This window comes from Athene cunicularia (assembly GCF_003259725.1).
Source record: "Athene cunicularia isolate RWA chromosome 1 unlocalized genomic scaffold, athCun1 chr1_part2, whole genome shotgun sequence".
Classification (NCBI taxonomy): domain Eukaryota; kingdom Metazoa; phylum Chordata; class Aves; order Strigiformes; family Strigidae; genus Athene; species Athene cunicularia.
This window is the reverse complement of record NW_020799092.1, coordinates 29,365,605-29,374,558: the sequence shown is the minus strand read 5'-3', so window position 1 is coordinate 29,374,558 and position 8,954 is coordinate 29,365,605. Positions and strand designations below refer to the sequence as shown.

The 8,954-nt window shown below is 36.8% G+C and overlaps 1 long non-coding RNA gene across 1 annotated transcript in view; it reads right to left on the bottom strand.

The window, feature by feature from the left end:
* The window catches only part of LOC113490408, a 7,676-nt gene extending 4,921 nt beyond the window's left edge, over window positions 1-2,755 (bottom strand). The window contains exon 1 of the long non-coding RNA XR_003400233.1: window positions 2,718-2,755. This is a non-coding gene — a long non-coding RNA (uncharacterized LOC113490408). The remainder of the gene's footprint in view (window positions 1-2,717) is intronic.
* Window positions 2,756-8,954: the final 6,199 nt, after the last annotated feature.

The following is an 8,954-nucleotide window of genomic DNA, read 5'->3' as shown; positions in this document are numbered from 1 at the left end:
AAAAAAAAAAAAAAAAAAAAAAAAAAAAGATTTGAGAGTAGAAACTGAGGCAGCTCAGATATAATTGACTTTATTTTTTATAAGACAATTGGTACCAGACATAAGAAAGAAACTGATTGATAAATTTTTGAAGTATAAAATATTGGAGGAGTGTGAATCTGAATATAAAACTCTCATTCTACCAATCAGAAAACCATTGGGTAAATATAGGTTAGTGCAAGACTTCAGAGCAGTGAATCAAATAGTTAAGGGTATATATCCTGTAGCAGCAAATCCTTACATGCTGTTAACAGCTTTAAAGGAGACTTATCAGTGGTTTACAGTGGATGATTTAAAAGATACTTTCTTTTGTATACCTTGGAGAAGGAAAACAGAAAATTGTTTGCTTTTGAGTGGGAAAATCCACAAACAGGTCAAAGATGCAGCTGACATGGACAAGACTACCCCAAGGATTTAAAATAGCCTGATAATTTTTTGGAAAACAGCTGGCAAAGAAGCTTGAAACACGGAAACGGGACAAACCAAAACCTGGACATTTGCTTTTACAATACGTGGATGACACACTGATTGCTACAGAAGAAAGATTTACCTACATACAGGTAACAATAGATCTTTTTAATTTTCTGACACTAAATGGGTACAAGGTAGCCAAGAGGGGGAAAAAAAAATAAAATTGCATGTCAGACTGTGATATATTTGGGCTGTAAGATTTCAAAAAGGCATCGGCAATTAGGAATAGAATACTGAGAAGCATGTAAGCCAAAAAATATTCATGAACTCTGAGTATTCTTAGGTATGACAGCGTGCTGCTACCTCTGGATCATGAATTATGGTTTAACAGCTAAACTGCTATATGAGGCCCAAAGAACTCTCCTTTGACATGGGGCCCACAGCAACAACGGGCTGTCACAGAATTGCAACATGCTTTAATGTCTGCACCTGCCTTAGGACTTCTGGACATAACCAAAGACTTTCAGCTGTTTGTTCACGAAAGACAATGCCTGGCACTAGGTGTGCTGACTCGGAAGATGAGAAGCTGCAAAGGAACTGTTGGATACTTTTCTAAACAAATGGACAGTGAGTAAAGTAAAAACAGTGAGTAAAGGGTGGCCAAAGTACCTTCGAGCTGTGGCTCATAGAGGAAGCTCAGAAATTAACTTTGGGAAGCACAATAACAGTCTATGTCCCACACATGGTGATAACTGTTTTAGAACAGAAGGGGGGACATTGGCTATCTCTGAGCTGAATGATGAAGTACCAGGTAGTACTGACTGAACAAGATGATGTGATTCTAAACCCAACTAACCTGGTAAATCCTGCAGTATTTTTAAGCTCTACACAGGAAGAAGAGCAACTGGAGCAGGACTGCTTGGCTACTATCGAGTATGTTTATTCCAGTTGAGAAGATTTGAAGGATGTACCATTGGAGTAACCAGACTGGGAATTGTATACAGATAGTAGCAGCTTTATAGAGCAAGGAGTTTAATATGCTGGATATGTGGTAACAACAGACACCACAGATACAGAAACAAAGGCACTGATGAGTACTACATCAGCTTAGAAATCAGAACTCATTACTTCAATTCAAACCTTAGAACTAAGTGAAACGAAGAAAGTAAATATTTGGACAGACTCAGAGTATGCTTTTGGGGTGGTACATGTCCATGGAGCCTTGTGGGAAAAAAAAAAAAAAAAAAAAAAAAAAAAAAAAAAAGAGAGATTATTATCCTCTCAGGGATCAAATATTGAGCATCAAAATCAAATTTTACGATTATTACAAGCAGTTCAAAAACCAAATCAGGTAGCAATCATGCACTGTAAATCACACCAAATTAGGAACACAAAAGAAATTGCTAGAAGTAATTTGGCTGACTGGACAGCAAGAGAACGAGTATTCCAAATGGTATTAATTCCCTCCAAAACAGTAACCCCTCATAGACGAGTAGTAGTTCCACCTCTGTTAATAAGAAAAATAATGCAGGCCATACATCAAGAAAGTCATTGGGGAGCAGAAGCTTTAGTAACTTCTTTATAAAAAAACAAGTTATATCTGTTAAAATGATAGACATGGCTAAATTAATAAATGCAAAATGTGAAGTATGTTTGAGAAATAATCCAGTAACCAAGAAAAGAGTTCAGATGGGTAGATTAAAATCTGGTACAGAGCCTGGAAATTATTGGCAAGTAGATTTTTCAGAATTACCTAGACAAAATGGGTACCAATACATTCTGGTGGGGGTAGATACTTTTACCGGATGGCCAGAAGCTTTTCCTTGTCACACTACACAAGCCATTGAAGTAGTAAAGTGGTTAATGAGAAAAATAATTCCAAGATTTGGAGTTCCTATTGGAATTTTGTCTGACAGAGGTCCACACTTTGTTGCAGAAATAGTCCAAAACATTAGCAAAATTCTGGGTATCACTTGGGATTTGCATATTCCTTGGAGGCCACAATCCAGTGGAAAAGTAAAAAGAATGAACTAGACTTTTAAAAGGCAAAGAAGTAACATCTGTCAAGAGACCAATTTAAAATGGCCTCAAGCATTTCCATTGGCATTATTACGAATCAGAGTACAACCAAAGAGTGGAACCTCAGTCAGTCCTTATGAATTATTGTATGGGAAACCTTATGAGTCCCCAGAACCAAATCCAAACATGCATGTAAAAGGAAAACAGGATGTGTATAACTCTTTGCTTTCTTTAGGGAAAATATTAACTGCGATTCGGAGTGCAGTGGTGTGGAATAGACCATTATTCCTGGAAACTCCAGTGCATGACTTTAAACAAGGAGATTATGTCTATGTGAAAACGTAGACTTCTGAACCTTTCCAGATACTGTTAACCACCTTCACAGCCATCAAGATTGCAGAATCAGATGCTTGAATACACTATACCCAAGTGAAGAAACCACCCACTCCATGGAAAATCATAAGCTGTGACCCAAAGACTTTGAAACTGACTTTGAAACATGTTTAATATTTCATATCAGTTTGTGATTGTTCTCTTTATATTGGCTTAGAAGGTGATGCTGCTGGAATCATGGGTTGATCTGGTGGCAAAGAACAAAAGGCAAACAGATGTAGAGCAATTAATGCATCTTCCCAAGGAAATGCCTGAAGAAATTTTGATGTTAGGATTGATTAAAGGATTCGCCAACTTACAAAATGTCCCCCAGATCACAGCTTGTTTACCAATTCCAAGAGCAGTAGGTAAATCTATTCCTTGGGGAATCTTAACTATGAATTTGACCAATTTGGAACATGAAAACGAGACTTTCTTGCAAACAAAGGTCAGTGATCCAATGGTATAAACAAGCAAAGGTTATTAAGAAACAATCAAAATAACTAGAAAAAAAAAAATCAGACTGCAAGAAACTACTAAATTATGACTTTATAACAGGGTCTCAACCTAGTGCTTTGGATCGAGTTCTCCTCCCAGGAGGCTCAAAACCTAATCTAGGATGGTGTTCATATGATGAACAAATTAAAAACAATGTGAGCAGGAGCATCATGGAATGGCAGTGTAACATATCTGGGCAAAGTACCCAAAACCAGGCAAGGTGAGACTGTATCGTCTATGTCCATATTCTTACGATTTCAGTACATGGCCAGAACCCCTTGGTGTTTTACTTGGAACATTACATGGATTAATAGAGTGTTTGCAATCCTTCCCTTGATAGTAGATAAAGGCACTACCCGACAAGAAAAGAAACATGTAGTACCATGGTGGAAATGTGAAAAGGTGTATAATTGCAGCAATGCAGACTTAGTAATTCAAAAAATTCCTCATTTGGCAGCTGCTTTCAAGTTTGGTTGTTATTGATGAGGTTTTCATAATAACCTCACCATGACTAGTATCTTTACACCCAGAAGAGGATAATATTTTAGTTGTAAGAAATCTACCATTCAGAGTCCAGGGCATTTAGTTTGGGCATTAAGTGATGGCACCTGGACAACCCACATACCAGTAGATGGTAAGGTGAAACAAATTACTTTAGGCCAGCCAACATTGTGTCCAATTTGGAAGAAAACACCATTCAAGGAATCCCTAGAAAAATTTAAAATTATAATGAATCAAAAGGTCTGAAACAGATGATGACACCTGGAATGAACCATCAAAAGGAATAAAAATTGGCTGGGCTTTAGAGTCTCTTCTGAACACAATAGCATCCTATAGAAATAGAGAATGGCTTTATCACTTAACAGGACAAGTAGAAAAATTGGCCAATGTTACAAAGAAAAGGATTAAAAAAAAAACCAAACCATACAATTACAGGCAACATATAGAATGACACTTCAAAACAGGATGACACTAGACATGATTCTGTTAAAAGAGCATGGAGTGTGTGGATATCTCAAAGATAGATTAGATCATTGCTGCATTCATATCCCAAATGTTACACAGGATGTAGAACATGATTTAGATCTGTTAGGCAAAATCAGAAAAGAAACAGAAACAATTCGAGAGAATATGTCAAAAGATTGACTAGGAAAATTTTTAGTGGATTAGGATGGAATTTGAGCTCTTGGCTAAAATCCTTAATCAAAATTCTATTTTTGCTATTTATTGTCCTTTTGATGATTATGTTGGTATATGCCTGACTTAAAAGAAAATTTACTAATAGGCTTGCAATATATCATAGAATTATGAGAGAAGTACTCACTATGCCACCAGACTACAGCCTGCCACCACCATCATCTGGCAAGACAAACTTTGGCTTCAAAGATAAAAATGAATAAAAGTGTGAAAGTATTGAAATTATTTTCAACACTTTCAAAGGGGGGAAATATTACTGATTATATTATCAACTGAAATTAAATTGTGTTTGATTTTAATATAAGTATAGAGTTAAGGGATATTTTAGTAAAAATAATTTTACATTTATTGTATTTTGAATCTAGCAACCGACCACTACTCTAAAATCCCCTGTACAGCCCTGTACCAAGGCTGAAGGGACTGGTCATAATTGTTTAGTAGGAATGGTTAGAACCTAGGTAACAAAACATGAGGTGATTTGTAAACTGATTTATAATACATACGTAGGACTAGAAGAATGCAAGTAGTTGTCAAGGTCCAGGATTGATGGGAACTGAGGGAAGTAACCGTAACAGCTTGCAGGTACCTGCCAAGAAAACTGTGTCCTTAAGCAAAAGGTAATTCCGGCAGGGGGAGATCGCGACCACCGACTCAGGGACCACCTACTCACATTACACCCCAGACCCATTTCTAGACATTTCTAACCTTTACTGCGCAGAATCGGAAGTAGGAGGAGAATATGTTAATGATTTCTTGGAAGTTGTATGCTTATGTATGAAGACTTAATGAATATGTATGAGTGAGTTCTATATAAGATGTATGATTCTGGTGCCTGGCACATGTTGTTGGTGAGAGCACTCCCCCACACGTCCGGCTGTCAATAAAGAAGTGTCTGCTTATCTGCATCAAATTGGTGTCGATAAGTTATTTTTATCCCAGATTTTGGTGACACTGTGAGTATAAAGGCCTCAGTATCATGCCCTAAAATAGAGGCATTAGGGTTGAAAAACAGAGAATAAAATGCTGCAGCAAGTCTCACCATTCTCTTTACATCTTGTTCCAGTGTCTTTTTTTTCTTAATTTAAGAACTTTATGTCAGACAGAAAAGCTGAACTAGATAGCTATGTAGCAAAGACAAGAAGAAAGCAAACGTTAAGACGACATACTGTGTGGCAAACTTGCAATATACAGATGATCTCCCATGTATCAGGATAATATGAAAATAACAATGGATCTAACAAAGAATCTGCAGAGAATCTTTGCTAAGACAAAAAAAGCATACGGTCACTCCTGAAACAGTCTAAGAACTGAACAAATATATAGAATAATATGTCTAAGAAATAGGAGTATTTTTATTTAATATATTATTTTGTATCCCTGTGTTTGATTGGAAAGATTGTCAACTTCATTTTTCTTCAGAATTTTAAAGAAAGGACAATGCTGACTATGCTAACTGATGAAGAATATTGAGCTTCCTCAATAATTAAAACCAGTTGTTATTAGTGCTTTTGCTAACTTTTTTGTTCCAGACTTTGTGTTTCCTTGTTTATGGCAAAAGATCATGTACTAAATATGTCTCTTGCAAGTCCACCAAGGATTTTCTCCAAAGAGAATCCAGGAATAATATTTTAAGAGACGACATCGTTTAAGTGAACACAGCTATAAATATTTTAATTGCTCACAAAATTAATCAAATTTGTCATGTCCTTAAGTCCTGCATGAGGAATTTGGTATCTCTGTGCCAGGAAGAACCTGTGGGTTCCAAATTGCTTGCAAAAGTCACAGCCATGCTAGAAGTTCATGCTAAAATATAATAATACCGGGTTTGGAAGGAGAGCTGTGAATTGCTAAGACATTTGGGATATGAATTGACAGTCTGTAAGGTGACTATAGTAATTTCCTTGATTTTGTATAGCTGCATGAGTTGCTTTGTTCATTAGACTACTCATATGGAAACATAAATGGTTTCCCAGTGACATAGATGCTATTAATATAAAGGAAATTATTTGAGCTTTCAAGAAAGTATTAACTAGAACTTTCTAAGAAGGGGTGTGCAGATAGCAAAAATCTGTAGTTGCTTGTATGGAACAGAGCTGGATTGTTGCACATGTTTTCAAAAGGCACCTCATTAAAAAACTTAACTAATATTACTTACTTGCTGATATTGCTTAACTTTGTTACTATTTTTAAGAGGCATAGCAAATGGTGTATTCTGCCTTCAGTAAGATGTGAGGAAAGAAGGCTATGCCCCTGGATAAATTCATGGTTCATCCACACCCTGAAAAGTGAAATTCTGGTCTTGTTACTTCCAAAAATGTAATAGAAATGGAAAAGGTTCAGAGATGAGCAACAAGGATGATGAAAAGTCTGGAATGGCTTTCAGACTGGGACTCTTTAGTCTGAAATAAAGACAACTGAGAAGGTATAGGATATTAAAAAAAAAGAGTAGCACTGCCAGGATGCACATGGATTGATAGTTTACTGTCTATGCTGATACCAAAACTAGGATCCACACCAGGATGCTCTCAGGAGCCAGGTTCAGGACAAGCAAAAGGAGGTGATTTTTCACACAACAGACTTTGGAACTCCTATGTGCTGGGAATACAAGATTTTTACAAGGTTTTTAGAGGAGACTACACAAGCACTTGGAAGACCAAACCCTTGGAGTTACTATTTAGACAGACCACATAGGGCTTAGGATAGGTGGAGTCTGAGAGGATTTTTTAAAAATCCATTGTGAATTTCTTCTATTCTTTCTTTTCTCTAGGTGTCTGCCCATGATCACCATGAATGTGACCCAGACAGAGCCTAGGTCTGAACCAGTGCAGACATTCCTATGTTGTTACATATTTTTAAATATTGATGACACTTTCCTATATATTGAGCCCATCTTAGGAAAAAATGAGATGAGCAATGTTACTTCTGTAAATAGTCTCACAGAAGTAAATCAATTTCAGTGTTACCTGTCTTCAGGAGTTTTCAGGTCCAAGATCTGCTAAACTGTTTAATTCAGCTGTGAAACTTTGCATATGAAGTACAATCATACATGCCTCCTTCTAAGTTTGCATTCTGCTTATTAAGACATTACATTTTATTCTATGCCACAACATTTTAAAAATATTTGATTCACTACTGTGCCCTACAGTAACTGAGCAACTAAAGATCTACAGTACATTCAGCAGGTATGAAATCTTGTCAGAATTGTATAATAGCATGCTAAGTGTCATAAAACAGATTAAGAGATTTGTGTTTTTTCTTGTCCTTCTAATGTATTAAATAACAAAAACATATGCTTTTTTATTTAGGCAGATCAGGGAATTACAAGTAAAATTTGTATTAAAACCAGTATCAGCAGCAACTAAAAAAGTGATAATGAAAATGTGTGAATGTTTCTGTATGACTTGCATGTGCTTACTTAGCTCTGATTATTTCTTGACCAGTCTTAAAAGTTTGGGTATTTTTGGCTTATTTTGAAGAAATACAACTGGTTCATATTGTACAGAAAAATAGTAGGAAAGCAAGGAAGGAAAGTCAGAACTGATTCTTAAATGTTACACTACGTAGTTAGCTGCAAACTGCTTGTATTTTCTCCTGTAAATGAAACATTTATAGGTTATTTCTGATGCTGAGGTTAAAAAAATGCAGAATCTTTCCAAGAGACATCTCCAGCATGACTCCAATAAAGAAATTTGTATTTGTTACACCAACTGACTGCAGAAGAAATGTTTGTCAAAACCTCACATAACTGTCTTTTCACAGATAAGATATCCTTCCTTTGAATTACAATAATGAGGACAGTATTGGTTTGGTTTGCTATGGACTTTCCCCTAAGTTTTTGAAGGCTTCAGAGGTTCAGTGGAATTTTACAAGTGGTATTTAGGCTTTTGTGTTTGCCTTTAATTGCTGTGCACCAGGGTATATCCTGACGCTGCAGCCAGAACCATCTGAGCAGAGGGCACAGAACCTTTCACTGCTTGTTGCAACTAGCAGGACTGGAACATTATACAGTCTACAGAAGGATGCACATCTAGAGCAAAGATTTTGTTTCAGAATTGTCCTGGTTTTGGCCAGGATAGAGTTAACTTTCCTTGGGCAGGGAAGGAGCACAGCTGGGAGGCCAAGCCCAGATTGGCCATTGGAGTATTCCATATCATGTGACATTATGTAAAGCATATAAAGAAGGTAGGTTCTCATTTCTGCTTCTGGTTGGTGCGATCTTCTGTTCTGTTGGGATTGCTGTTAGGGACAGGCCGCATACCAGTCATTGTGTGGTGAGCAACCACATTATGTATTACCTGTTTGGACTTCCTATTGTTACTGTTGTTTTGTTACCCTCACTGAACTGTTTTTTTTATTCAACCTACAAATTCTCCCTTTTTTGTCCCTCCCCTATTTCACCGGGGAGGCGGGGGGGGGGG